This window comes from Ascaphus truei, chromosome 7, assembly GCF_040206685.1.
Source record: "Ascaphus truei isolate aAscTru1 chromosome 7, aAscTru1.hap1, whole genome shotgun sequence".
Classification (NCBI taxonomy): domain Eukaryota; kingdom Metazoa; phylum Chordata; class Amphibia; order Anura; family Ascaphidae; genus Ascaphus; species Ascaphus truei.
The window spans coordinates 89,514,022-89,541,165 of NC_134489.1; the positions used below are offsets into that span (position 1 = coordinate 89,514,022).

General features: G+C 42.6%; 1 protein-coding gene across 1 annotated transcript in view; it reads right to left on the minus strand.

Annotated features, from left to right (window-relative positions):
• Positions 1-26,890, minus strand: part of LYPD6 (LY6/PLAUR domain containing 6) — a 72,873-nt gene extending 45,983 nt beyond the window's left edge. Inside the window, exon 1 of the mRNA XM_075609416.1 lies at positions 26,735-26,890. The gene's annotated coding sequence lies outside the window, so the exon portion shown is untranslated. The remainder of the gene's footprint in view (positions 1-26,734) is intronic.
• Positions 26,891-27,144: the final 254 nt, after the last annotated feature.

The following is a 27,144-nucleotide window of genomic DNA, read 5'->3' on the forward strand; positions in this document are numbered from 1 at the left end:
GCCGGCTGTATAAGCGCAACCTAAGACTGAATGCGACGTCCCACGCAGCACACTTATGTTCTGCCAGCAAGAGAAGAATGACAACCCCAGACACAGAAAATATGTATCCCCTCCTAATCTTCTAGTACAGAAGGCTGTGGTACAACAAAGCAATGGATTCTATGGATTACAGAGGAAATGTCTACAGAAGGTTTACCCTAATGTATATTTAGTGAGGTTGTTGTCCTGTTGAATAGAATAGCCTGTTACTGGACTGGCTATATAACCATTTGTAAATCTACATTATTCAGTTTCTAGTGGGATCTAAAGTACACATAGACTGGCCTGTAAAGTTCTGCTGACAGAGGACGACCCTCACAGGATGTATACCGTCTGGAACTTTAAGCACAGCAGTATATGATGGACGACTGCAATATTGATCAATAGTCCCAATAAAGTGGTATGTTCTGAAAGTGAAATTATTCCATAGGTTGTATTTTGGGAAAGTTATATAGATATAAAATGTTGCTTCCAATGACAAAAAAAATACACGCACTGGTGATAGTACATTAAAGATATGGTGGTGTAGGTTAGAGATTTTTTATAAATTCACCTTTATCTATTAAAAAAAAGTTCAGACAAAAATAAATAAATAAAAATGTGATACTCAACACAAAGGGGCTTATGCAGTAAGCGTTCATAAGCTACTTATCAAGCACTTATCGCCCAAAATGCCTACTGCTATTCAGTAAGTGGAGATAAGTGGGTGATAAAAGACTGAATCGCCCCCAAAAATTGCTCATAAAAAAAATCACTGAGGCAGCGGTGATAAGCCACTTATCGCCGCTTTTCGGCATGCTCATAAACTCGCGCAATTCTAGTAGCAGTGATTAGACTATGAACGCCTATCGCCGCTGTAGAATGGTGATTTTATCACAAAATCCTCACGCCAGAATAAGAGAAGCGGCGAGATGGGACTTAGAAAAAAAATGCGTTTTTCCTGCATAGGATTGATGCCGGGAATCTCTGGAGCTGATATCCATTAATATTAGCACCAGAGACCCCTGGCATGAATCCTATGCAATAAAAATGCATTTACAGTAAACTTAATTACCATAGCGGATAGCCTCAGGGACCCCCTACTTCCCGAGATACAGGCCCTGTTATGGGGTGCCGGTATCTCCTATGCATTTAAATGTCTGCGTCACGTGACCGTGGGAATAAAATGCATAGGAGATACTGGCACCCCATAACGGGGCCTGTATCTCGGGAAGTAGGGGGTCCCTGAGGCTGAAACCAATGAGGTTCAGCTCAGGAGACCGTAAGTAGAGGGAGCCGTCTGTAAAGCTCAAAGGCAGTCCACCTAATGGCAAAAGCCTATTGTAGACATAAATGGAGAGTGGAGGAGCATGAAGGAGGGGAGAGGGTGTTGGAGAGATAACTGCTAGCAAGTCTGTAACAGAATAAGTGTCAGCTGCATAATGTGCAGTATTGTAGGATTCGGCATGGAGTGTGCTGATACTCATGATGAAGCCGTCCTCCGTTGCTCTCACTCTCTCTCCCCGTGTCACGTGTGTCGGAAGGGTAAGTGACATCACTCCCCGGCGCAGGCACGATCCAAAGAAGCAGAGAAAAAGTGAAAGATCAATGCAGCAGCCTCTCCAAGGTACTCGGACTCACCAGGGAAATGTTAAAAGACAATGCTTTATTGGGTTACATAAAAAAGGGGGGACACTCAGGACATACAAAAACGGGGGAAACTCCTCCCACGCATTTCGGGCGCTTCGTCCGAAACGTTGCTTCTTTTTTCTGTGATTACCTCCTGATGCCTGTGTTACTTCATTAAATTGTATTTTTTGAATTTGTGAGTGCTCCAGATTCTTTGATATTGGGTATTTATCTATTTTTTGTTGCTGGATGGTGATCCTGGCCGCACTGTGAGCACCACAACTGATCAGATAAGTTTTTTCCTTTTCCTTTTTCCCTTTGAGTGCCCTGAACATTCTTGCTATTGTTATATATATACATATATATATATATATATATATATATATAGCAAATGGAAATATTACTGTATGCTCATTTGCATGTCTTAGACAGGTTTGCAACCCCGCCTTTCACCATTATCACCCAGCACACAGCACTTCCACTGCAGCAAGGGATTCTGGGAAATGACATGCAAACAAGCACACAGTGCCACTTTTTGCTTCAAAACCATTCAACATAGTTTCCCTATAGGCTTAAGCTTGCTGCATGGTCACAGCTTTGAGCACAGCCAGGGTTAAGATGCATAGCCAGCAAACCCACCCACAGACAGACTGTTTCGACCTTAATGGGTCTCCTCAGTGTGGGGTTGGTTATGCCAGCTATGCAAAAAAGAAGCAAGGGACAGGGTTTACCATACTCAGTTCAAATATATTTATATATATATACAGTGTGTACTAGAAACCCTAATTAACTGTAGTACATGCAAGCTTGCATACAGGATTCTTGTTTTGCAGAAAACTAAGACTGACCAAACGTATGAATAGTGAAGCACTGCTGCTTGTTTATCCATTGTTAAAAACTCTGGTCAATCATTACTGCTGCAAAGAAGATGCACGCAGATCATCTCAATTAATCACTGTCACAACGCGCCTGGCAAATATCTGTATGCAATAATGGCCACAGCTGTCATACTAACTTCAGAGATTTCTGATCCTCAGTCACGCCTGTTTACACCTAGATCATTTTAAAAATGTCACACTTATTTCTTTCAAATCTAAATAACTCTAAATGTAATCATCTGATGCTAATTTAAGATCCAAGCGTCCCTAAATGGCTCAATAATAATATAATTCACATACCAAAGGTAAAGAAGTCAAATATTTTTAGAGGTCACACTGGTCTCACAAAAACATTCTTATATTGCCCATATCTTACCAAGTACCATTTAAATAAATACATGTTATTATGTTGAGCAGGGGTGCGCAAACCTTTTATGTTGCGCCTCAACCCCCCCCCCCCCCCCTCTTATCTGCTCTCCGACATCTCCTCATCACTCGCCATTTGACGTTGCGGCGTCTTTTGGCTCTGCGTTGTCATGACAACGCGTCATCGCGATCAGAAGATGATGGAGGAGAAGCTGGAGAGAAGGTAAGAGGCCGTTACAGAGGCCCCGCACTCTTCCCCGGTAATCAATTTAAATGTTGTGGGGAAGAGAGCAGGGCCTCTCTGTAAGCTTGAGGCTTGGTTTGGCACCCCCCTTAGAAAATGTTGTCCCCCCAGTTTGCGCACCCTGATCTAGGGTAACAATGGCCTGTAAGATCACTGGGAGATTATTAACCTAAACAGGTGAAATCTCAAGGTGTGAAGTATATTAGTCTCATACTTAGCTAGAATTGTGATTTCCATTTGTAGACTTTAGAGCAAGGGTGCGCAAACTTTCGGCGCTGCGCTGCCAGCACTCCTCCCGTGTTCGCGCCTCCCTCTTACCTTCCTAGAGCGTCAAATGACGTTGCAGGGTCATGTGACGTCACGTTGCTAAGGCAACACGCGTGTGATGTTGCTATGGAGACGTGCCAGACGCCGGTTGATTCGCAGTAAGTTGAGGTTGCAGAGGCCTCATGCGATCCCCCAGCATTTAATTTTAATGCCTTGGGGAAGAGCGCGGGGCCTCTGCCACCGCCCGCGCACACCCAGAAAAATCTCAGGGGCACCCCTGCTTTAGAGCATCCAATATTAGTTACCCTGCCGCTGCAGAAATGTTTTCTATACATCATTTCATCACTTAATTTTCCTGAGGAGCATAGAGAGCACACTATCCAAACAAGCTAAGATGCAGAGCTTCCAACCTGGGAGCGACAACCTAGCAATTTGTGATGCCCAAGGTTGATCTAACCAAAGCCCAGAAACTGTATTAATTAATAAAGTTGCATTACAGGTTGAATTTTTATTTTAATAGATGCAGCAGTTGCTTCGCTTTAAAGAAATGTAATTACCTTAGCATCCGATCGATCTGTTCTCCGGTGATCGATCGGCAAAGATCCCGCTTCCCAGGGTTCACAATATGGCCGCCTATTTTAAAAGAGGAAGTGCTGTGCTTTTGTAAAGGAAGCTTAATACATTAAAACTCATTAAAAAAGGGCATAAAGAGTGAGTGTATGTATGTGTGTGGAGGGGTGCGGGAGGGGGATAAAACATATGTTGTAAGTTTTATCTAAAACTAGACAGCTGATTTATATAAAAAAAACACATATAGGATTTGAATGTAATTTGCTTCCTTGTCTCAGTTTCCATCGGGGTAACTAATGAATGTGTTTATGGGTTAATCTGCACTAATCGACTGGCCATAGCCATATCATTATTACAGGATGCAGTCTTTTCCCTTTAATAACACACTTCTGATCCTCTATATCAGGGGCAGCCAACTCCAATCCTCAAGGGCCACCAACAGGGCAGGTTTTAAGGATATCCCTACTTCAGCCCAGGTGGCTCAATCACTCAGTCACTGATTGAGCCACCTGTGCTGAAAACCTGACCTGTTGGTAGCCCTTAAGGACTGGAGTTGGCCATCCTTGCTCTATATTATATACAATGCAAAGGAGAAGGGGGGAAGCCTAGGCACATCTGTCTTTGAATAGGGAACACGTAGCTTATTGTGAGCGTGGGCAGATAATATTATCTCCCTGTGTTTTGCGCATGCAAACAATTGAGTGTATGCTTTAAAGTGCACTGATTGTAGCTTGAACTGATTATAGCTGATTAGAGCATTTTCACAGGAAAAATAAACATGAACATGATTTTCCCTTCTGTTCCAGAGGGAGGATATAAAAGTGAGTGAGGAGGCTAAGTCAGCGAAAACTCAGTCACAAAACAAACAAACAGTATTATATTCAGCCCTTTTTGCTAGCTGCACCAGAAGGTTACTTTCCACTCTTGTTATACTGTTGGTATTAAGTAATTCCTCCTATTTTAATATTATGATTGACAACATTTGAAATAACCAGTTTTAATGCAAATAAACAGCTACATTTGCTTATCATTGCAACATTTTATCATACAGTAGATCTTAATTTTTCAGTCTGTCAGCCTTCCGTGCTGCTTTACCCTGGTATTCTGAGGTCCGACAGCTGTAGCGAAAACCCGCAGCAAACACACACATAGGCCGACTATTCAAAAGTTCTTTAAATGTACAAACGTTTGTTTTTTTACATGTTTGCAGGTACCCAGTGCAGAATCGTTAGGGGAATTTGATACATTAGAAGCTGGGATTCTACAACGGACAAAGGAGAAAGGCAGCGCCAGTAACCAGGGTACTGTACGTGAACGCTCTCCCGGCAGAAATGGCTGCAAGGACACAGAGCAAGAACAAAAAGAGAAACAGCGCAAAAAACCTCATGGTGTAGTATATTAAAAAGTGTTCATAGTGTTAAACAGGTAAATATTGCACGTACATCAACGAAAATATAAATCAGCATGACATGTATAGGGACATGTTACCACTACAGCAGACTGCAACCGTGGATCAAGTTGTATCAGCCCAGCAGCCGGATCGGATCTCTCCTTGTACTCTCAAGTGGCAGTCTTTGTACACCCTCCACTCGAGTTAGTCAAGGCCCCTCACTGTATGGTGAGGGTACAGCCGCCGCTGTCGCAGAGGGAAAGGCTCCCTTGCCGGTTCCTGGTATCGGTTCACCGCACTTGTGCTGGTGACGTCATCAGATGGAGTTTCTCACGTCGCGTCTTTTGCGGGTAAAAGATGAAGACAGCCAAAGAATGTCCCGTATAGAGTCAGTGTTGGCAATACAAATAAACCTTAGTAGGTGGTGATAGGAACGCGCCCTCTTCCTTCCAACGCGTTTCGTATATGAATATACTTCGCCAGGGAATGTAAGCAGGGATATCCTGAAAACCTGAGCTGTTGGTGGCCCTTGAGAACTGGAGTTGATCACCAATGATCAATGTCTGAGCCACTGATTGAGCCACCTGTGCTGAAGCAGGGATATCCTGAAAACCTGAGCTGTTGGTGGCCCTTGAGGACTGGAGTTGATCACCAATGGTCAATGTCTGAGCCACTGATTGAGCCACCTGTGCTGAAGCAGGGATATCCTGAAAACCTGACCTGTTCATGACCCTTGAGGACTGGAGTTGGTCACCAATGGTCAATGACTGAGCCACTGATTCAGCCACCTGTGCTGAAGCAGTGATATCCTGACAACCTGACCCGTTGGTGGCCCTTGAGGAATGGCGTTGGCCGCCCTTGTGTTAAAATAATGAACAAATGAAATGTAAAACAACCCCAAGCTCCTGCTTCCCTTATCATGTGTCAGTTAGTCAGTAAGTTAGTTAGTTTAACGGGCGATTGCACCAGAATAGGGCTTCTCATTTTGAAGCATGACGAGTGTATACCTACATAATAAAACTTAACAAAGAGAAACTCCAGGAAATCGTCTATAGTAAATATATCTCGATTTCCACGACTTGCAAGCAGCAAAGAGTTTCTGTAGTGAGAACACGGAAACATGTGAGTGGGGAAAGTGTAATGTTTCACATGGATAAATCACAATGATATCATCCCATTCGCATGTACTGGCAGGTAATGGAATATTTCCATTTTTATTTAGCACGTAAATAAATGAAGGAATATTTACAAATATGATCAACTCCTGTGACAAGCAGAATGACTTTGCATAGCAGACATTACATCTACAAGTGATATATTTATATTTTACTGGTACAGAACAGAATTGTAGGAAAAATAAAGAGTGTGCATGTTTTTGTTGTTTAACTGCACTGCAGATCTTCAACAATTATGCACCCTCCCAAAGCAGCAGTCTCCTGAGAGGTTGGAAAGCTTGTAACATATCAACTACTTGTTGGTCCAATAAAAGGTGTCAAAACCCCTACTCGCTCTCTCCTTCCTTTGCTACAGAATGGAAGAAAGGACCGACACTGCGACCCCGCGACCCCCTTCTTTGCGTGTCCTTTTAACAAAATATGCCAGAAAGTGCTACAACACCTCTACTGTCAGAGGTGTACGCAATACAATGCAAAGCTCCTTTGGCAGTGAAGAGGTTAAAAGCAGCATTACACATTTCATAAAAATGTGGCACTCTATTAATACTGATGCAACATTTCTGATGCACGTGCTTTAAATAAACCCATCTTCCCAGTTGAAGGTCAGAGACCGCCGCCTTGATGTTAGCACAGCATATTGCTTGCCACTCCTTTCTCCAAGTGAAAGTGAGATGTCAAATGAAGTAAGGGTCTCCGCAGCATTCTTGGGGGGATCTTGGCAGGCTCTCTAGGATTACTGTAATAGGACTAACTGATGTTGTAACGAAAACCGGGGAGGTCCCCTTTATCAATTTTAAACTATATTTTATTTCTTGATATCGCCTTTCCATCTTTCTGTGTGTTTTTGCCTTTCATTTTTATGCATTTGGTCCAGGGGTCTCCAAACTACAGCCCGGGGGCACAAGATTTTATTTGGCCCGCAGGAACTTGAAATATATATAATTTTGCTCATTATATATAATTTCCCAGTGTAAGCATGGCATCCTTTCTTTGTTATTGTCACGTTTCTCTTTTGTTCTGATTCATAATCATGCTGATTACCCCAAAAAGATCCAAATAAAACTTATTCATTCATTTATAAAATATATTAATATATAAAAATTATAAAAAGATTTTTTTTCTTTGGCCCGCGAAAATGTGTAGAATTTACAGTACGATGTGTCCCTCGTATTGAAAAGTTTGGAGACCACTGATTTGGACTAATGAAACGCCTGGAATTTTGAAGGCTTCTGGTCGTTTTTTAAATGACTTGTTTCCTCTTATGGAAGTAATATTAGGCATCTAGAACTGATGTTATGATTTCCAATGAGAAAGTGAAATATAATATCTATCTGCTAAACGGTAAATTGTAATGCAGGTGAATGGGCTTTTTCTTTTGACAGTGTAAACTTACGCTGTTGCATAAGGCCTCGGCCAAGCTCCCCGCTGGCGTGCTGAGGCGCGCTGAGGCTCAGGGAAAGCGGGTCCTTTCCCTGGCTTTAGACAGCGCGCCGTCAGGGGGCGTGTCGGGGGCGGGCCAGTGACGTCACGGAGCTGGTTCGCCCTCATTGGGCGAACCGCTCACGTGACCGGCCCTGCGCTCCGGCAAGAGCTGAAATGTAAAAATCTTATAAGATCTACGCTTCCGCGCGCTTGCGGAAGCGTAGGCGAGCCCCTACTAAAGCCGCTCTAATTGCGGCTGTAGGGGCTCAGTGCTGAGCGGAAGTGCGCCTCAGCGCGCCTCCGCCAGCAAGCAGCAACCCTGGACGAGGCCTAAGGCTGCGTCCATGCTCGGCCGCGCGGCACGATCAAACGCATGGAGGTCTATGCTTACGTTCAGAGTACGCGCGCACGTGCAAGGGAGCGTCGACGCGACTGTGTTTTCGCGAGACCACGTTTTTTGTCTTTGTCTCGCGACGGCCAGGTCCCATGAGCGGTTCGCCCAATGAGGGCGAACCAGCTCCGTGAAGTTATCGGCCACGCCTCTGACGCCTCCCTGTCACGAGGATCTGTCGTCCACAGATCGCACGACTGAGAGGCGCACGCAGGTCCATGCGCTCCGTCGCGCCTGCACCATGGACTCGGCCATCCCATGTTATTCCCTGCTTCAACTATTCTAATGATAGTACATTCAATTAATATGTATGTAAAATTATTTAAGCTTTTGTCACTATTACACTAAATATCAAAAACCATACAGAGTATGTGAACTATGTGCCATTAAAGTAAAGGTGAAAATGTATTTGGAGTCCACGACCTACTCTTTGATCATAAAATTAAATCCTTTGTCTTACTTACGGTACCTCAGAATTCGGTATCCCCAAGGTATTAACAAATCAAAGGTTTTATAAGCCATCTCGGTACATTACCTTCTCTTACTTATTTTGAGGAGCTTTTCCTACATTCCAGTTACCCCCAAAATCTCAACTTTGTATAAAGACTTTATTCTTCATGAGCAAGCTCTTCGGGGCACGCACTCATTTTCCTATTATTTTATGTCTGAAGCGCTTATTCCCACCATGTGTTATAATATGATGTCACGTGTATTACTGCTGTAAAGTGCTATGTACCTGGATGGAGTGATAGGAATAAAGATATACATACATACATACTGTACGAGTCACAAAATACATGAAACAATGGGGATCTGATTTAAACTCTGAATTACATTCAGATGACCGGACAGACATTTTAAAAGCCATTACCAAAAGCTCAATATGTACTACTGTAAGAGAGAATGCATTTACAGCCATGCTCAGATGGGACCTTACTCCAGAGAAATTAACCCATATATTTCCCAGTATATCCCCTTTGTGTGCAAGAGGTTGGGGGTCTACGAGATCTTATATTCACCTGTGGTAGACTTTTCCGTACATACTGTAGTCCTCCTTTGGAAAATACAAATCACAAACTGACCCAAAGAATCCTTGATATTTCCATTACTTTTGATCCATGGATATTTCTATTAAATAAACCTTTACAAGACACAGACAATCACACCCAAAAATTGATTTCCCAGGTAGCTATAGTCAAAAGATGTACTAGTGCATGTCTCTGTTTTAAACATGACTGTCCTTCAATCATTCAAATTGAAGATGGAATTTGGCATATTTTTTCAATGGAAAAGCTCACAAGCTTCTTTAATGATTCTTTCTCTAAATGTTTAAATACCTGGGAACCATGAATCTATTATATGAATGTCAAGACTAAATGTAGAATCTACTCTACTATAATCTTGTGTTTAGCCTTAGGACTCCTAAATAACACCTGGGAGACTTTTAGACGCATTGTTTCAAATAAAACCCCTGCGCGGGACACTGTGACTACTCGCTCATTGTTTATGATTAAACTAGAATGGAATAATACTCTTGGAGACATCCTTATATATGTATGCTATTCCTTCACTCCCCGCCCCCGTTCTCTTCTGTACCCAACCCTCAATGAAAATAATAAAGATTAAGTAATACAAAATTTAAAAAAAAGTTAAGGTGAAGAGGACAAACTCCTTATGTAAGCAAGTTAAGCAAGGAATAATCAGAGACTAAAAAGTCTTTGTGGTTACTTAATTATAGATCTCTGCAGCATACCTGTAGCTGCTTGTATGCTGCAAGGTAATTAAATGGTTTCGTACTAGTACAATATTCATTTATTTTTTGATGGCACAGCAAGCAGACCTTTTGAAATTGAAGTACTTATGGGATCAGCTGTGACTAACCAAATCAAAGCAAATCGCCACTATTTATTAATTTTCGAGAAAATATGACTCAACCTAAAATGTAGCCCAACCGACGAGTTTATAATGCACCAGGAACCGAGAATACTTCCAAAGAATGCTAGTCACTGCTAAACAATGTATGTATGTCTTTATTTATATAGCGCCATTAATGTACAAAGCGCTTCACGGCAGTAATACACGTGACAACCATATAAATAACAAATAATACAAATAACAAATCATGGGAATAAGTGCTTCAGACATAAAGCATTTAGGAAAAGGAGTCCCTGCTCCAAAGAGCTTGCAATCTAATGCTCAGCACTCTAGCAGACCAAGGGTTAATATGTTATACTATACATTATGTTGGTGTCTTGAATAATACACTATACTGTACGTGTACAAGTCACAAAGCTAACTGATATAGAATGTGACGGAAATGCAATAATAACACATTTTCGGTTCCGTTTTGCAGATTGTTACCTGCTGCGCTGTGAACTTTAAATGAACTCTGTTCTTGTATTGCTACAGCTAACTCATGAATACTCAGAGACACAAAGCCAGGAATTAGGTACCTACAGATAAAGCTTAGCATGGAACGTGCAGAACGTGCATTTGTTTGCCTTGAATTAGAGCAAATAATTATTATAGCAATGCTGGCAGACAGAAAAACTGTGCTGCAAACTGCTACTGTATATCTTTCACTGCACTAACAGAACAACTATTTCCCAGGGCTGTAAATGAACCTTCCCCAGAAAACATCATATGAACATTCCTCAGAATCAAAGCTCATCTTTTCTTATTCGGAGTGCAATACAATTTGTTATACAGAGTAACACTGCTCACATATAAACAAACTTAAACTTAAATTACTTTTTGGAAAATAAAGGGTACCATTTAAGATGTATATACTGTGTTCAGAAACGGGACAGTTTTTATTTTTCCTCATATTTTACAGAAAAATCCCGACATTTCCATGAAAATGTGAGCAATTGTAGGTCTGTCACAGTAGATTATTACATTTAAGAATCATTTGATAATCTGATAAATATTCTTTGGAATTGTTGACGGAACGATGACCTCATCAAGGGCATAGTTACACATTGGTGTTTAGTGAAGAAGGTAAGCACGTTAGAAAGTGCTTGAGATGGAGCAAGAATTATGGTCCAAAACACTGACATAGAATGCATCCTGATAAAGGATGGTCGCTAGGAGGAGTGAAAAAAAACAAATTCGAAAAACAACGTATCGTTCAGGAGTGGGAGCCGCTGGATCAGCGCGTTATCGATTATGCAATCAGATAATGGCGTTCTCGTCTTCGGACGCGCGTTTCAGCAGAACGAGGACATTTACAACACACACTTTGAACTCAATCTTTATAGTAATCTCAGTGTTTCAGATTAGATTACAACAGTTTAACACATTTATGAGCTCGAAGGAAAACCTCCTATTTATCTTTTAATGAACATGAATGAACCTACCGTGGTGTACCTGGTACTTGTTGACATAATACAGTGACATCAATTTAGTTAACATTAATTGATAGTCTACATTGTGCTTCTTATTTTTTTTATTTTTTTTAAATGTAATGACATTTAATATGTAACACAAACCACCGGTATAAGGACCACACCCACTACATCAAAAATGGATAACATGCAATAATAAAACAGGCAAAAACAGAGGGAACAATGGAGGGGGGAGAGGGCAGCAAACAAGGTAAGTCCTTCTGACTTTGCTATATACTCACCATTTTGGTTGTTCACTAATACCCTATTGAACTGTTTGTGTGGGGGTTATTCAGTCTCTTTGTGCGACTTGACGTTTTTATTGTGGGTCTGGGGGACAGGGAAGTACCCCTCTGTTCCATTGGAGAGAGGGGGAACGGGCCTGACGAAGGGGTGTTCCCCGAAACGTTACGTTGCCCCCCTGCTGCTTCCCCATTGTTTGTACCCACCTATGTGTTGTCTTGACCCTACTGTGTTTGTACCTTATTCACTGCCCTCTCCCCCCTCCACCACCCCCTCCACCCCCGCCCGCCCCATTTTTTTTTTGTTTCAATTTATTTTTATTGTTTTAGAGAGACATAACAAATATATAGTCTTGGAATACATATGATGTTTTAACAGTGTCACTTGTCCATACAACAAAGAGCATTAACAGTTCGTCATCTGAAATAAAATAATTGATATAACACGCGTCTCTCATGATCTTAACAAAGGAAAGAGAAGAACGTAGAAAAGAAGAAAAAGAATGGTGGGAGGTGTGGAAGGGGGGGGGGGTAGGACGAGCCCATTTGTCTGGTATTTCTGTATTTATTTATATGGGGTCCCTAGTTTCCTGGCCATATTTCCCAAATTTTGTGAAATTTGTCAGTTTTCTGGTTCAACTGTGCTGTGAGGAGCTCCATCATCTTTATTTCCCTTAGTCTCCGTAAGACAGTCTGCCTAGAAGGCGCATTTACCTTTTTCCAGGCAGCCGCAATAACACAGCGGGCAGCTGTCATTACATGAGTGATCATCTTACTTTCTGCCGTTCCTAATTCATCTATTGGTTTGGCCAGCACCATGGTCAGCGGTTCCACCTCAACCTCCACCCCCAAGTACTCTCTGATCAATCTTTGTATCATGACCCAGAATACCTGAATTTTTGGGCAACTCCACCAAATATGAACCATATCTCCTTTTTGCCCGCATCCCCTCCAGCACAAATCCGGGAACCCGGTGAAGATCTTAGCCAGCCTGCTCGGGGTTAGGTACCAATGAAATAGAATTTTATAAATATTCTCTTTGATAGTGGTACAGATTGACGTTTTTGCAGCTACCTCCCAAATGTCCTCCCAGTCTTCTCTATCGATCTCTGTATTCAAATCTCTTATACATGTACTGTACTGCAATCGTCATATACGTGCATAACTGATGTAAATAAGGCATGTGTAACAGGCTCTATAGTCTCCCCACTTGCGCACAGCTTCGGTACAGGTAGGGAGCCCGTATTGCTGTTCAGGACGTGCTGACAGGCGCATGCGCGAGCTGCCGTTTGCCTATTGGGCGATATGTACTTACTCGCGAGTGTACTTAAAGTGAGTGTCCTTAAACCGGGGTATGCCTGTATATATATATATATGTGTGTGTGTGTGTATGTGTTCTTCACCAGAATAATTGTACTGAAAGCCCCTGGGGGCGAGCGATTAGAAGAGGGACAAGATGGGGCCGTGGATGCTCTCTCGTTCCCCCTTTAGGAATGGAGGGTTAGGTGACTGGTTGGCTAGCTGTTGTAGGAGTTTGGCGGTAAAGGTGTAGGGAGGTTGCCAGGCAACGTTAGGGCAGGTGTCATGGGATTGGCCACTATATTGTTGCTGGGCGAGTGGGCAGGATAAGCCGATTGGTTGGGAGTGTGACAGGTGAAGATTTGAGCGGGAAGATGGAGGTTTAAATAAAGGTCCTTTAAGTGGTTTATTTGTTGCAGGACACGGTTTCAGAAAGAGTTCGTTTTGACCTGTTTATTCAAGAATTGTTAACAGTTTTGGTCGTGTTTAGGTTCCTGGCTGGGAGGCGGAGCCAATGGGTATTTAAGTAATATGTGTCTCTGGCTGGGAGGCGAGAGGTTAATTTATCCTATGAATGGTTTTATGTTTAGGTAAGTTATGATGCTTTAATAAAATGTGCTGAGGCCTTCCCACCACTGTACTATTTATGCGTCCTGTGTGAGTTATTTAAACAATTAAAGGGCAGTGCATCATACAGTTCCCATGTATGTTACATTACTTTTTTATACATTTTTGCATGTATACTGTAACACAACAATGAACCTTGTACAGTGTCCAATTGCTTTATAAACAAAATGTTTGCTCTCTTGCATTTATGCACAATATTTATTGAATGCCACTTTTGCCACACACTGACCTACAACATCGTCTGCAAGTGCTGTTACGAAAGGCCCAATAAAACATCACGGGCCATATTTCCTAAGCGGAGCTATGCCACAACACACCTTCCAGCACTGGAACGCACCTTATAAGCCAGACAAATGAATGGACTTTAAGGTCTTTTCCAGCACTGAAAGGTATCTTATTGGGATAGCACCCCCTCAATAAATATGGATTCCTGTCTCTCCTGTAATTTCTTCACAGAAAGAGCAGGGGATCCAGAGTTTTCTGCTTTAAAAAAAGTGGCACATTATGAGGGCTCGCTTGCATATCATTACCCAGAATCCCTGGCTGCAGCGGAAGCACTGTATGCTAAGGCCGCATCCATAGTGCGAGCGACGGCGCGTGTGAAGGCGCGCATGGCGCAAACAAAATGCAGTAGATCTATGGGGAAGGCCATAGCGCGTGCGTGCGCATGTTTTTGAAAAGACATTTGTATTTTCGCGCGACCACGTCACGTGAGCGGTTCAGCCAATGAGGGAGAACCAGCCTTGTGACGTCATGGCCATGCCTCCCCGTCTCGTGGACCAAGCCTAAGGCCTTGGCCATGTTTGGCGCTTGCTCGCTCTCGCTTGCTGCCGCTCGCTCTACCAGGAGCTTTTTGCTGTCCTGACAGAGGAGACAGCAAGCGCTTGGGAGGCGGGTATCACTGTGTGTGTGTGTCACTTGGTAGCTGTCAGTGTTTGTGTCACTGGGGAACGTGTGTGTGTGTGTGTGTGTGTGTGTGTGTGTGTGTGTGTGTGTGTGTGTGTGTGTGTGTGTGTGTGTGTGTGTGTGTGTGTGTGTATATTATATAATATTTTAAAAATTAAAAAAAAAGACATGTTGTGAGAATAAATTATTTATTAACATTGTGCAACTTTGATAAATATATTCACGCACGCACGCACACACACACGCGCACGCACACACGCACACACGCATACACATGCATACACACACACACATGCATACACATACACACACACACACACACATGCATACACACACACACATGCATACACATACACACATACACACATGCACACACATATACATACACACACACACACATGCACACACACACACACACACATATGCATACACACACACACATGCATACACATACACACACAATGCACACACACATGCACACACATATACATACACACATGCATACACATGCATACACACACACACATACATACACACACACACACGCACATGCACACACACACACACACACACACGCACGCACACACACACACATGCATACACACATGCATGCACACACGCATACACATACGCATACACACACACACAGGAGACATGGATCGGCAGAAGGGGGACAATGTTCGGGCAGAAGGGGGACAGACCGTCGGGGGGCGGGCCGGTGGCGAGCGCGTCACTGGCCGGGGGCGGGCCAGTGACGTCACGGAGCTGGTTCGCCCTCATTGGGCGAACCGCTCACGTGACCGGCCTGTCTCGCCGGCAAGCGGGGGAATTTTAAATTCCCCCAAGACCTGCGCTTCCGCAAGCGCGCGGAAGCGCAGGTGAGCCCCTACTAAAGCCGCTCTAATTGCGGCTGTAGGGGCTCAGTGCTGAGCAGGAGCGCGCCTCAGCGCGCTTCCGCCAGCAAGCAGGTAACATGTCCGGGGCCTAAGCCATAAAGGGGAATGGCAGGGTTGCAGACCTGTCTGAGACACATGAGCTCACAAGTGTTATTTTTATTTGCTGCTTATCTAAGAGAGTTAAATGGTTTGTTGTTTACTAGTTGGAAAATAATTCGGAACCCCTAATCCAGGCCTGCACAACATACGGCCCGCCTGGACTCTCTGTGCGGCCCGCGATGACTCCCTGACTTCCCCCCCCCCCCTCGAGCCGGCTCTGCAGACAGAGGAGGGAAGGAGCGCATTGTGACACGCTCCCCCCGCACCTGCTCTGCAGACAGAGGAGGGAAGGAGCGCATTGTGACACGATCCCCCCGCACCCGATCTGCAGACAGAGGAGGGAAGGAGCGCATTGTGACACGCTCCCCCGCACCTGCTCTGCAGACAGGAGGGAAGGAGCGCATTGTGACACGCTCCCCCTGCACCCGCTCTGCCGAAACAAATGGGAAGGAGCGCCAGAATTGTGACGCGCCACCCCATCCCCAACCCGCTCTGCCGATACATGGAGTGCCAGCAGTTTGATGCGATCCCCCTCCCTTCCTCCCCCCCCCCCGCGCTTCTTACCTTCTTGCCGCTAACGCTAACACCTCATGGGGCCAGCTTCCACCGCCGTGATCGGGAGCGGGGGGGAAGATGATGAGGGGGGGATATGATGAGGGGGGATATGATGAGGGGGGGAGATGATGAGGGGGGGAGATGATGAGGGGCGGGGGGGTGATGATGAGGGGCGGGGGGAGATGATGAGGGGTGCGGGGGGGGGGAGATGATGAGGGGTGGGGGGGAGATGATGAGGGGTGCGGGTGGGGGGGGAGATGATGAGGGGTGCGGGTGGGTTGGGGGAGATGATGAGGGGTGCGGGTGGGGGGGGGAGATGATGAGGGGTGCGGGTGGGGGGGGAGATGATGAGGGGTGCGGGTGGGTGATGTGAGGTGCGGGGGGGAAATGATGATGTGAGGTGCAGGGGGGGAGAGTGATGTGAGGTGCAGGGGGGAGAGTGATGTGAGGTGCAGGGGGGAGAGTAATGTAAGGTGCGGGGGGGAGAGTGATGTGAGGTGCAGGGGGGAGAATGATGTGAGCTGCAGGGGGGAGAGTGATGTGAGGTGCAGGGGGAGAGTGATGTGAGGTGCAGGGGGGGAGAGTGATGCGAGGTGCAGGGGGGGAGTGATGTGAGGTGCAGGGGGAGAGTGATGTGAGGTGCAGGGGGAGAGTGATGTGAGGTGCAGGGGGGAGAATGATGTGAGGTGCAGGGGGGAGAATGATGTGAGGTGCAGGGGGGTGGGATGTGTGTGGTGTGCAGGGGGTTATTGTGTGTTTGATGTGGAGGGGGAGTATTATGTGTGTGGGTGAGGGGGAGAGATGGGGGTATGAGAGATAGATGGGGAGTATCGCAAAGGTTGATAGTGAGGGGTTCTGGGGGAGATATGAGGATGAGGATGAAGGGTGCTGGTGGAGATATGAGGATGTTGCTGTGAGGTGCTGGGGGAGATATATGAGGATGATGATGATGAGAGGTGCTGGAGGAGAGATGATGATGATGATGATGATGATGATGATTTTACCCGTGCGGCCCAAATTTTTTTTCCTTGGAGCAGTTTGGCCCTTCTCACTTTACGAGTTGTGCAGGCCTGCCCTAATCTTTAAAAGAATACACGTTGGTGGGAATAAGAGATAGAGCCTCAGCGCATGAAGTCATCCTGACAATTAATTCATGCTTCAACATTTTAAGAAAGAGCTTGGGGAGAACTATTTTTATACAACAAAGAAAGTGTGAATAGAAATGTATTTTGACGCATTGCTCATTTTGTCTGTGTCAAAGGTAACAAAGTGCTTCTTACATTAGACGCAAATTGTTAGCCAGGAAAGTTGGTGCCACCTCAGACCGTATTTTTGTGATGCAAAAACAAGATAAAAAAGTGACTCAAGGAGATGCATAGTCTAATAATCTGTGTGCTATGTAACTGCTCACTGAGACTCCCCAAACCGCAAGCTGACACATGGTGCAAAACTTGGAGCAAAAATCCTGATGCATTGATGCAGGAAGATGCAAGAGGAAAATGATGCAATTTGCATCGATTTTGCTACAATTTACCACGGTACATTATCCCCTTTGTGTTAACCTCATTGCTTCATCGTGCGCCCAATGAGAGGTTAGAGGTGCTGTAAAACACTCAAGGACGTAGCACTGATTCCAGAAACTTCTCAGTAAAATTGCAGTGCTACAGTAACATATATAAAAGCCTATAAACACTATAAACAACTCCGCCCAGTACATGAGAGCCCTAAACATACAGCAATAATCTTAGACCAATCAAGGAGTAATATTCAATGTTGACATGGTTTTTAAGACCCAGTGGCCACAATAGTAACATGACAGGTAGATGCAGCTCATTAGCTCAAGTCAAATCTTTCTAATGCAAATGTTCAGGTTCTAGGGCTGGGCACTAGTTTCCCATAAACAACAATGGGTTTTCCCAGCCCTGCGGGCCACAACACCATCTTATTAGTACAGCCAGACTATCATTTAAAGTTTGGCGTTCTGCTAGTGTCTGTCAAACATATGATGAAAAAATAACTTACAAGATGATAATTAAGGGGTAATTTTAACTAAGTATGATCTTTAGGAAATCATCTAATTAATTTTCCTTTGTTTTGACCCCTCTTTAAAAAAAAAAAAAAAAAAGATTAAATATCTAGAATTATATATTTTAGGTAGAGATGGTATATATCAGGTTAATTAAAAACTGTTACCTATCATAACACATGAGCATCAACAAAGCGTGATAGCGTGAAGAAAATAAATACTTTGGAATGACAAAGTGTAGCGTCATAGAGAACTTAGCAATGTAGACTAGATACCGAATAAGTAATGGAATACATTGTCTTTCAAAGTAGATTTGCTTTAATTTACTAACCCACGGTCACAAAAGCAAAGTTGGTCAATTACCCACATCATTTTCTCGAATGAGAACTGGGTACCTGGTCTGCAAAAATAAGAGTGTACGTTATTAATAATTCCAAATTCATTTAGTTGTACCACTGTAGAAATGATTGACCAAAACACTGGTAACTCATTTAGGGGAGAAGTTAATCTACTGACATTTTCTGTGCTTCAGCAGAGTAATATGCAGCCGTTTCACAAGGCAAGGTTAGACCTTTCTGATGTTTTTTATGTTCCATTGATGTGGAACAGCTGAAAATAAACTGCTGCTGGTTCTCACATCCCTGAGGCCAGCGTCTATGAAACATGTTTTTGTGCCCACAGAGTCAAGACAATCACTCAAATCTTTCAAATATTTTACTTCCGTCAATTAAACCTACTGTATGATTAAAAAGTCGACAAGAAGCGAATGAATGGTTACGTTGCTATAAATCAAACACATGATATCTTACTGAAGAATTCAGATTGTACTGTGGTTCTGATCTTGGATAAGTGATATATAGTCCAGATATGTGTATGGCATTTGTATACTTTTGTGACAAGCTCAAAACACAATATACTTGTTTAAATGCAGATTAATATCAATTTAAGAGAATATTATATTGGCATATACATATACACACATCCAGTATATATATATATATATATATATATATATATATATATATATATATATATATATATATATATATACACACGTAAAATGTAGTTTTTTGAGAGAGGGTGGGCAGGTAGACTATTTAAGATATATAGCAGGCAGATCTATACAATTCACCAGTTTTATTTTAACAAACTTACGCTTATTATAGTGATCCCATCTTATTTATCACAACACGGTGCAATGTAAGCACACAGCTGTAATAAGAAGTCTATCAAATACAAATGGGAAACAGAACTGGTGAACAAAAATGCAAAGCAGTGCTCACTGAGTTTCAACTTTCTCAGACGTAGGGTTTGGTTTGTCATTGTACCTTGCTTCTATTTACTTTAGGCAAATTAAGCATTATGTCAATAATTAATGTTAACCAAAAGAATGGGAAGCAATAACACGGCATCTCTCTTCATTTACCTCTCATGACTAAGTGATAATGAAAATCAATGGGTTTAATGAAAAGCCATTGGTATGTATACTATACATATTTAAATAGCTTTCTAAATAGGCTAAACGTGTAATTAGATAAACTGATGTAATCTCTATTCCAGGTACAATTGTTATGCAGCTGACATGTCAAAGTTTCCAAACAAGGTTTGAAAGCCGCCACAAACTTACAGATGTCACATAAAGATAGATAATTGGCTGCATGGACCATATGAGTACTGTACTTGTCTACACTGCTATTTGAATGCATGACCATCTAGTGAGGCATAGAAGCCATAATCTCTTATGCTAGCGTGAATAAGATCATACAAAACAACAAGTGCCTATGCAATATATATATTGTAACACCATATATTGTAACTATATATATATATATGTAACACCGCCGGAAGAAGAGATCAGTGTATCTCGAAAGCTCGCACAAATAAAAGCATTTGGTTAGCCACAGAACGGCAGTGTCTATTCGTTTTTTATTTTGTATATTTATATATATATATATATATATATATATATATATATATATATACTAGCTTTTGTACCAGGCTACACCCGGGGAGCTGCCGGCACACCTCCCCCCCCCCCCCCCATGCCCCAACCCCTGCTACCGGCACATCTCCCCGCGCTGCTGCCGCATCTCCCCTCGCTGCCGGCACATCTCCCCGCCCCCGCTGCTGCCGCATCTCCCCTCGCTGCCGGCACATCTCCCCGCCCCTCCCCACCGCCCCCCCTGCTGGTACATCTCCCCCTGCTGCTGGCACATCTCCCCGCGCTGCTGGCGCATCTCCCCTCGCTGCTGGCACATCTCCCCTCGCTGCTGGCACATCTCCCACACATTTCACATCACACACAGCCCGGATCCAGCCAAGGACACGCCCCCTCCCTTAGTAGCCCCGCGCCCCTTCACCCCTCCCCCCCCCCGCTCCTGCTCTAATATTTTTGCAGGACACCCGATGGAAACTTATATATTATGCAGCTCTAGTAAAAATACTCACTAGTTAATGTTTTTTTCAAGTCAGTGGCTGTTAACGCCGGGTTGGGGTTTGATACCGCGCATCTGTCACCTTTTTTTTAAAAGCATTTAGAGAAAAGCATTTAAGTGTCTGTATTGGAAATGTTATATTGTAATAGAAAACGAATTGCAAGGTGGAGATTCTGAAACCAATTCTGATAAAAAAAAAATCACAAAACCAATATTATTGGACATCTTTGACCTGAAAATATTAATTGAACTGGCGCAGATGGATAAAGCACAAACATGCCCTATTGTTTGAGATAATATGAAACTGCAGTGAAGCTCACAAAGCTGCGCGGGATCACACAGGTGCGCGGGATCACACAGGTGCGCGGGATCACACGGGTGTGCGGGATCACACAGGTGCGTGGGATCACAAAGCTGCGCGGGATCACACAGGTGCGCGGGATCACACAGGTGCGCGGGATCACACAGGTGCGCAAAATCACAAAGGTGTGCGGGATCACACAGGTGCGCGGGATCACACAGGTGCGCGGGATCACACAGGTGCGCAAAATCACACAGGTGTGCGGGATCACACAGGTGCGCGGGATCACACAGGTGCGCGGGATCACACAGGTGCGCGGGATCACACAGGTGCGCAGAATCACACAGGTGTGCGGGATCACACAGGTGTGCGGGATCACACAGGTGCGCAGGATCACAAAGGTGTGCGGGATCACACATGTGCGTGGGATCACAAAGGTGTGCGGGATCACACAGGTGCGCGGGATCACAAAGCTGCGCGGGATCACAAAGGTGTGCGGGATCACACAGCTGCGCGGGATCACAAAGCTGCGCGGGATCACACAGGTCAGCATCTAGGTCATATAGAAAGGACAGCAGACATGTTTCTGAAAACACCCACCATTCTGAGCTATGTATGTCTTATAGAGCCGTTTTTGAAACAAGATTTTAAGACCACACATGACTGAACTACTTGAATGTTGTCCCAGCTACAGTACAATAAGCACATTTTTCTGCCTCTTTTCTCCCAATGTTCATTTTATTAAGAAAAGACATTTCAGAGACTTTCGAAGTCCTGAAGCAGAATTCTAGAAATGCAATACTCTTAGCACCACTATCAACATCCGCATGCCTATCTGGTGGTATGAGGGTAGTTGAATGCTTAATTTAGATAAAAACATTTTTCATTGTCAATCACCCTTTCTTTTACTCAATCCCTATTTGCCTGAGATTATATGGAATGTGTTAGACTAGAGCAGGGGTGTGCAAACTTTTCAGTTCGTGCCCCCCTGTCTGCGCTTCCCCTTGCCTGCGCCCCCCTCCTTACCTGCTCTCGGGCTCTGCGCGTCATATGACGTCATGTGACGCGTTGCCACTTTACTGCGAGTCATTTGATGCTGTGTTGCCATGGCGACGCGTCACCGAAGAGCCAGCTGAGAGCAGGTACGAGAAGTTGCAGAGGCCTTACGCCTATTTAATTTACATGCCTGGGGGAAGAGGAGCATGGGGGCTCTGCAACCACCCGCTCCCCCCTAGAAAATCCTGCACCCCACTGGGGTGCATTGCTGGACTACAGTTTACATCAGTCTTCGACTGAACCACTGATAGAGCCACCTGTGCTGAAGCAGGGATATCCTGAAAACCTGAACTGTTGGTAGCTTTTGAGGACTGGAGTTGGCTACCCTTAGTTTACATGATAATATATCGTAGAAACAAAATTTCTAATTAATTTCAAAATCTCCAAATAAAATCGACGCAGACCACGTAGAAAAAATATTTATAAGGGAGCCTAGCAATTGTGAATTAATTATAACTTTGAAAAAAAAAATGTATTTAATTTCTTTGTCATCTAACAATGTGATGACATTTTTTTTTTCTACAATAATAAAAGCCACAGCAGCTGCAATCAGAAAGGGCAGAAAGACTGAAGTAAAGATCCTGACACACAAAAGACCCATAAATCATATACATAAGCAAGCGATAAAATCACTTGATGAAGACATGCATTTGCAATTCATGATGGGGGAAATAAAGCACCACGTGTGCGGTTATTGTGTATGTTGAATATTTGCATGTTGCAGACAAGATAACACGGCAGTCTACTAAACAGAGCCACACACACAGCAGGTAGCAAGCTGATACTATCTTTGATGGAAATTCTTCCACGCACTAAATCGCCCCAATTCCGATACTTGTATGAGAGAACGAGCTTCAGAATCCAAATCAATGTATTCATAACTCAGAAAGCACCACAGTGACGCGGACTAAAGTGGCCCTATATTATAATCCGTTTCTGTTTGCCAGTTAGGAAGGTGATGCGTTTCCTGGAGTTTTCTTTATGTGCATTCAATTACTGTCCCCGTATTTTCCTTGCACAATTTGCTTGTCTCTCATTTATTTTTATTTTTATGAAAGTGTAAGATTTGTATAATATTTATGCAGATACGGTGACATAAAAGAGCCTTTGTTGTCTAAAATGAATCACTGCAAAACAGATCGCTTTATTATGATCTCAACTAAAAAACCCACACAAGTAAAAGCATTGCAACCCCTACTGACTATATCATCTTCTCAGAAGTATACAAAGCGAAAAAGATAACACAGAAAAATGTTCATAGTTTTCAATCTGTTAATCTTGGGGGGGGGGGGGACAGTCCTGCTTCAAATTAACTAGCATTTAAAAAAAGGTACAGTGAGTTTTCAGTCAGCAAAAAGTGTGAACCGACACTGCAATATTACTGTACTTTGTCCATTCATTGATTGCCATAACACTTTAGATGAGACTTTCCTACATGTATATAACATCTCAGCAACACATTCTTTCCTGTAGTGTGGTCTGAGAGACTAGGATGTGATTTTAATATGTACCGAAGAGAAGGAGTGGCTCAGTGAGTAAAAGCACTGACTATAAACAATGACACTGAGCTTGAATCAGGGGAACCTGGTTCAACTCTCTATACACTCTAATTTAATTGTGAAGCACTTTGTGTCCCATTGGGAGAGAAGTGCTATATGAAATAAAGTTATTATTATTATTATTATTACAGTCTCTTTCAGTGCACCTTGTTCTGTACCAGGTGCTCGTGAAGCTCACCCCCCAAAAATACATTTCAAATAGAAGATCAAAAAATAAATAAGTAAACAATGCCTATTCTGTTAAAAAAGAATATGTTTCCCCTTTCTCCAGTTAAAGTGAATTCTAGCACAGCTACTAATTAATAATTAATAATTAACATATAACAGAGAGTTATCATTAAAAGATATTAGATTTTAAAAAATGTAAATACTCCAAAGCTTTTGTTTACAATAGAAGTGTTAAAAATATGTATTCTTGTCCAAAATATTTTATAGGTGTCAATCAATTACATTTAAAACATTAAACATGCTACCATGCTTAGTTTACTTTTGTGCTAGAAGGGATTGCCCCTTAAACAAGCCTTGTGCTGCCACTTATTGAATCCCACAACACTAAATGAAAACCAAATTCTAGTTTCAGATTTGGACTGATGACAGCCAGGTAACAGTATTATATTAGTATTTACGTGTTTTTACAAAGGGTGATCCTTAATCCAGCGAGGTGCATCTCTTCTCCAATTCTTCCTCTTGACACTTCAATACAAAAGCAAAAGCTAATAAAGCATTGCAGCGCTGGTCAGTGTAGGACTGGGCATACTGTATTAATAGGAGAACTATTCAAGTTTTACTTTATCATTTCGTCACTGTAGAGGTAAAAGTTATTAACTTTGAGTACTGCGGAAAAGGCGATGAAATGTTCCTTTTGACATTATTTAAAAATCATACTTAATGAGTTTATGTTTTGGTAACTCTGAACTATGACGAAATAGTCACCTAATGAGTTTTTCAATAGAAATAGCAAGAAATTCCAAGTCAGGAAGTGCTTTCAGTGAATTTTTGCTAAAAATGCACTTAATGAGTTTTACCTCTACGACGACGATTTATACAATGGGAGGTTATCATGTAGATCTCAGTATGTTTGCATCTCTGCAAAACTGCTTAAAACATCTATAAACCACCCCCACATGTTTGTATTCCTATGTTTACAACCTGTACTGTATGTGGCAGTTAAACTGAATGATAATTTTTCTGATGACCTGAAAGCTCATTTTGCATTACTTTCCGTATTTGTTATGACTGAATTTTTTTTTTTACATCCCGTTTAAATGTTTTCAAATTCAAGCGATGCTCAAAAAATATCTGTTTATAATTTTAAGGCTTCTAAAATACGACTGGCTTTGCTGCCTAAACATTGGAGGCATAACACTGATAAATTCAAGTGCTGAACAAGTATTTTGTGCTGTGAGATCTAACATTTAGCACAAAATACATCAGCAATTTTCCACTTAACATTTCATTTTGAGTTCGGATTCAAAATCCGAATTTGATGAACTCCTACATTTGTTTTGAAAGTTTGAGTCAAACTTGACAGCGAACTTCAGAATGTACACAAAATTTGAGACAAGACATGAGAAAGTGTTTTTTTTTTTTCAGTTTGTTTTTCTAATGAAGTTGGCAAACGTCAGAAAGTTAGAAAAAGTTCTCCCAAATTGCGAAAAAAGATTTTACGTTATTTTCCATGGCTTTTTACAAATCCAAAAACAATTAAGTTCTGGCAAAAATACAAAATTACAACCAAAATGAAACTACAAGTAAAAATGTCCACCCTTATTAATTGTGTGTGTAAAAAAAAAACTCATTACCTTAAATCAAACACACAGTAAAATATTTTGCATTAAGAAAAACTAAAATATGCTACTACTGTAATTACATCTGCTTTGTAACTGTCTGTAAGCAATACAAGACACAACTCAGGGATGTACAGTAAGTGCATCTTACTTGTCAGAATCTCATCACTTTGACAAATCAATAATTGTGTTTTAGTCAATAAGTCAGATGACACATGGGGTCTGCAAAGGTGTCTAGTAATTAATATCTTGGAAGGAAAGTCTAAACTATTCTTATGACACATTCAGGTTGAATAATCTGCCAGGAATGTAAACCAGTCACTAAATAAAATATGTACACAAAAAAAAGCCATCAACCTGAAGGCACACGTTTCATTTACATAAATATCATCAGAAGTAAGAGATTAGGTAATATATTAAAGCAGGTTGATAAGAGTTTCCTTTACACAAGTGAAATCATAATAGAAAAGATAATCTCTACAAAACAAAATGCAAAGGTACTTTGATTTTAAAGTGCAAAAAAATTAAGCATTTACTGCAGTAACATCCCTTAAAGTGTCATTCCAAACTGGTATCGGGAAAAATGCCTGTAAGGAACTAATCCATTATTGGGATTGAAAAAACTGAACATTGAGTTTGTATTTTTTAATTGCATGAGCTCAACAAGGGCCTCCAAATCTGTACAATGCACTGAAGGTCCCTCTGGCCATTTGAAGGAGGTAGCACATATGTTTTGGTTTGTCATTTAACAGCATCCATAAGAAATATGATAATGTTGTAAGACAGATTTTCTAATAACAATACCAAAGACAAATAACTATCGCCGGTCCCATATGTTCAAACATGTTCCCATGCCTCTTTGTCAAGCCCAAAGACCTGGAATAAATGATCCATAAAGCCTTGAATAGGCAGCATGTTATTCTGTATTCTATCTCCCACACAACACTAGTCACGTGACACTGCTGATGAGAAACCTGTCTCACTGTCAATCACATCTGCTGCAGCTTTAAAGTTTAGAAAGCAGACCTGCAGCATTTCCATATCTGATAGCCACAGTCTGGGTTTTTTTTCTAATAATAATATTTGCATTTAAGTTTTGTAAAGTTTAGTCTGCTATGGACCACTCTCAGGCAAGTCTCCAGTTAGTACAGAGACTCCCCATAATCAGCCTGCTTTTGTACTATCTACACGCAAGAAGTTTTACACTTACCCTGGGAATCCATGGGAACACTTTGCTGCTAAAACTGCAGTCCAATAATGAGTTGTGCACAACGTATCTCCCGCACTGTGTATTGTAATTAGAAATGCACTGCACACAGTGTCTGCAGCACAGGGCTTCCCAGCTCTGCATGCAGCAATGGTGACAACATGGGCTTCAGCTACTGTGGCCAGCAAGAAGTCCAGCGCAACACAACCAATCACCACACAGTGGGCGTGGTTTATTTGATAATCCCACGTTCCTATTGGTCCAAAGACAATACTTATCTGCCCTTTTGCCTTCCCTCTGTGATCTGGCACAGTGCTGGGAGGGCTCAGTGTGACAATGTAGCAATTTCATGTGCAGCTTTGCATTGCCTATTCGCAGCGCTTGCACGTTACGATTATCCCATTGCTTCTGAA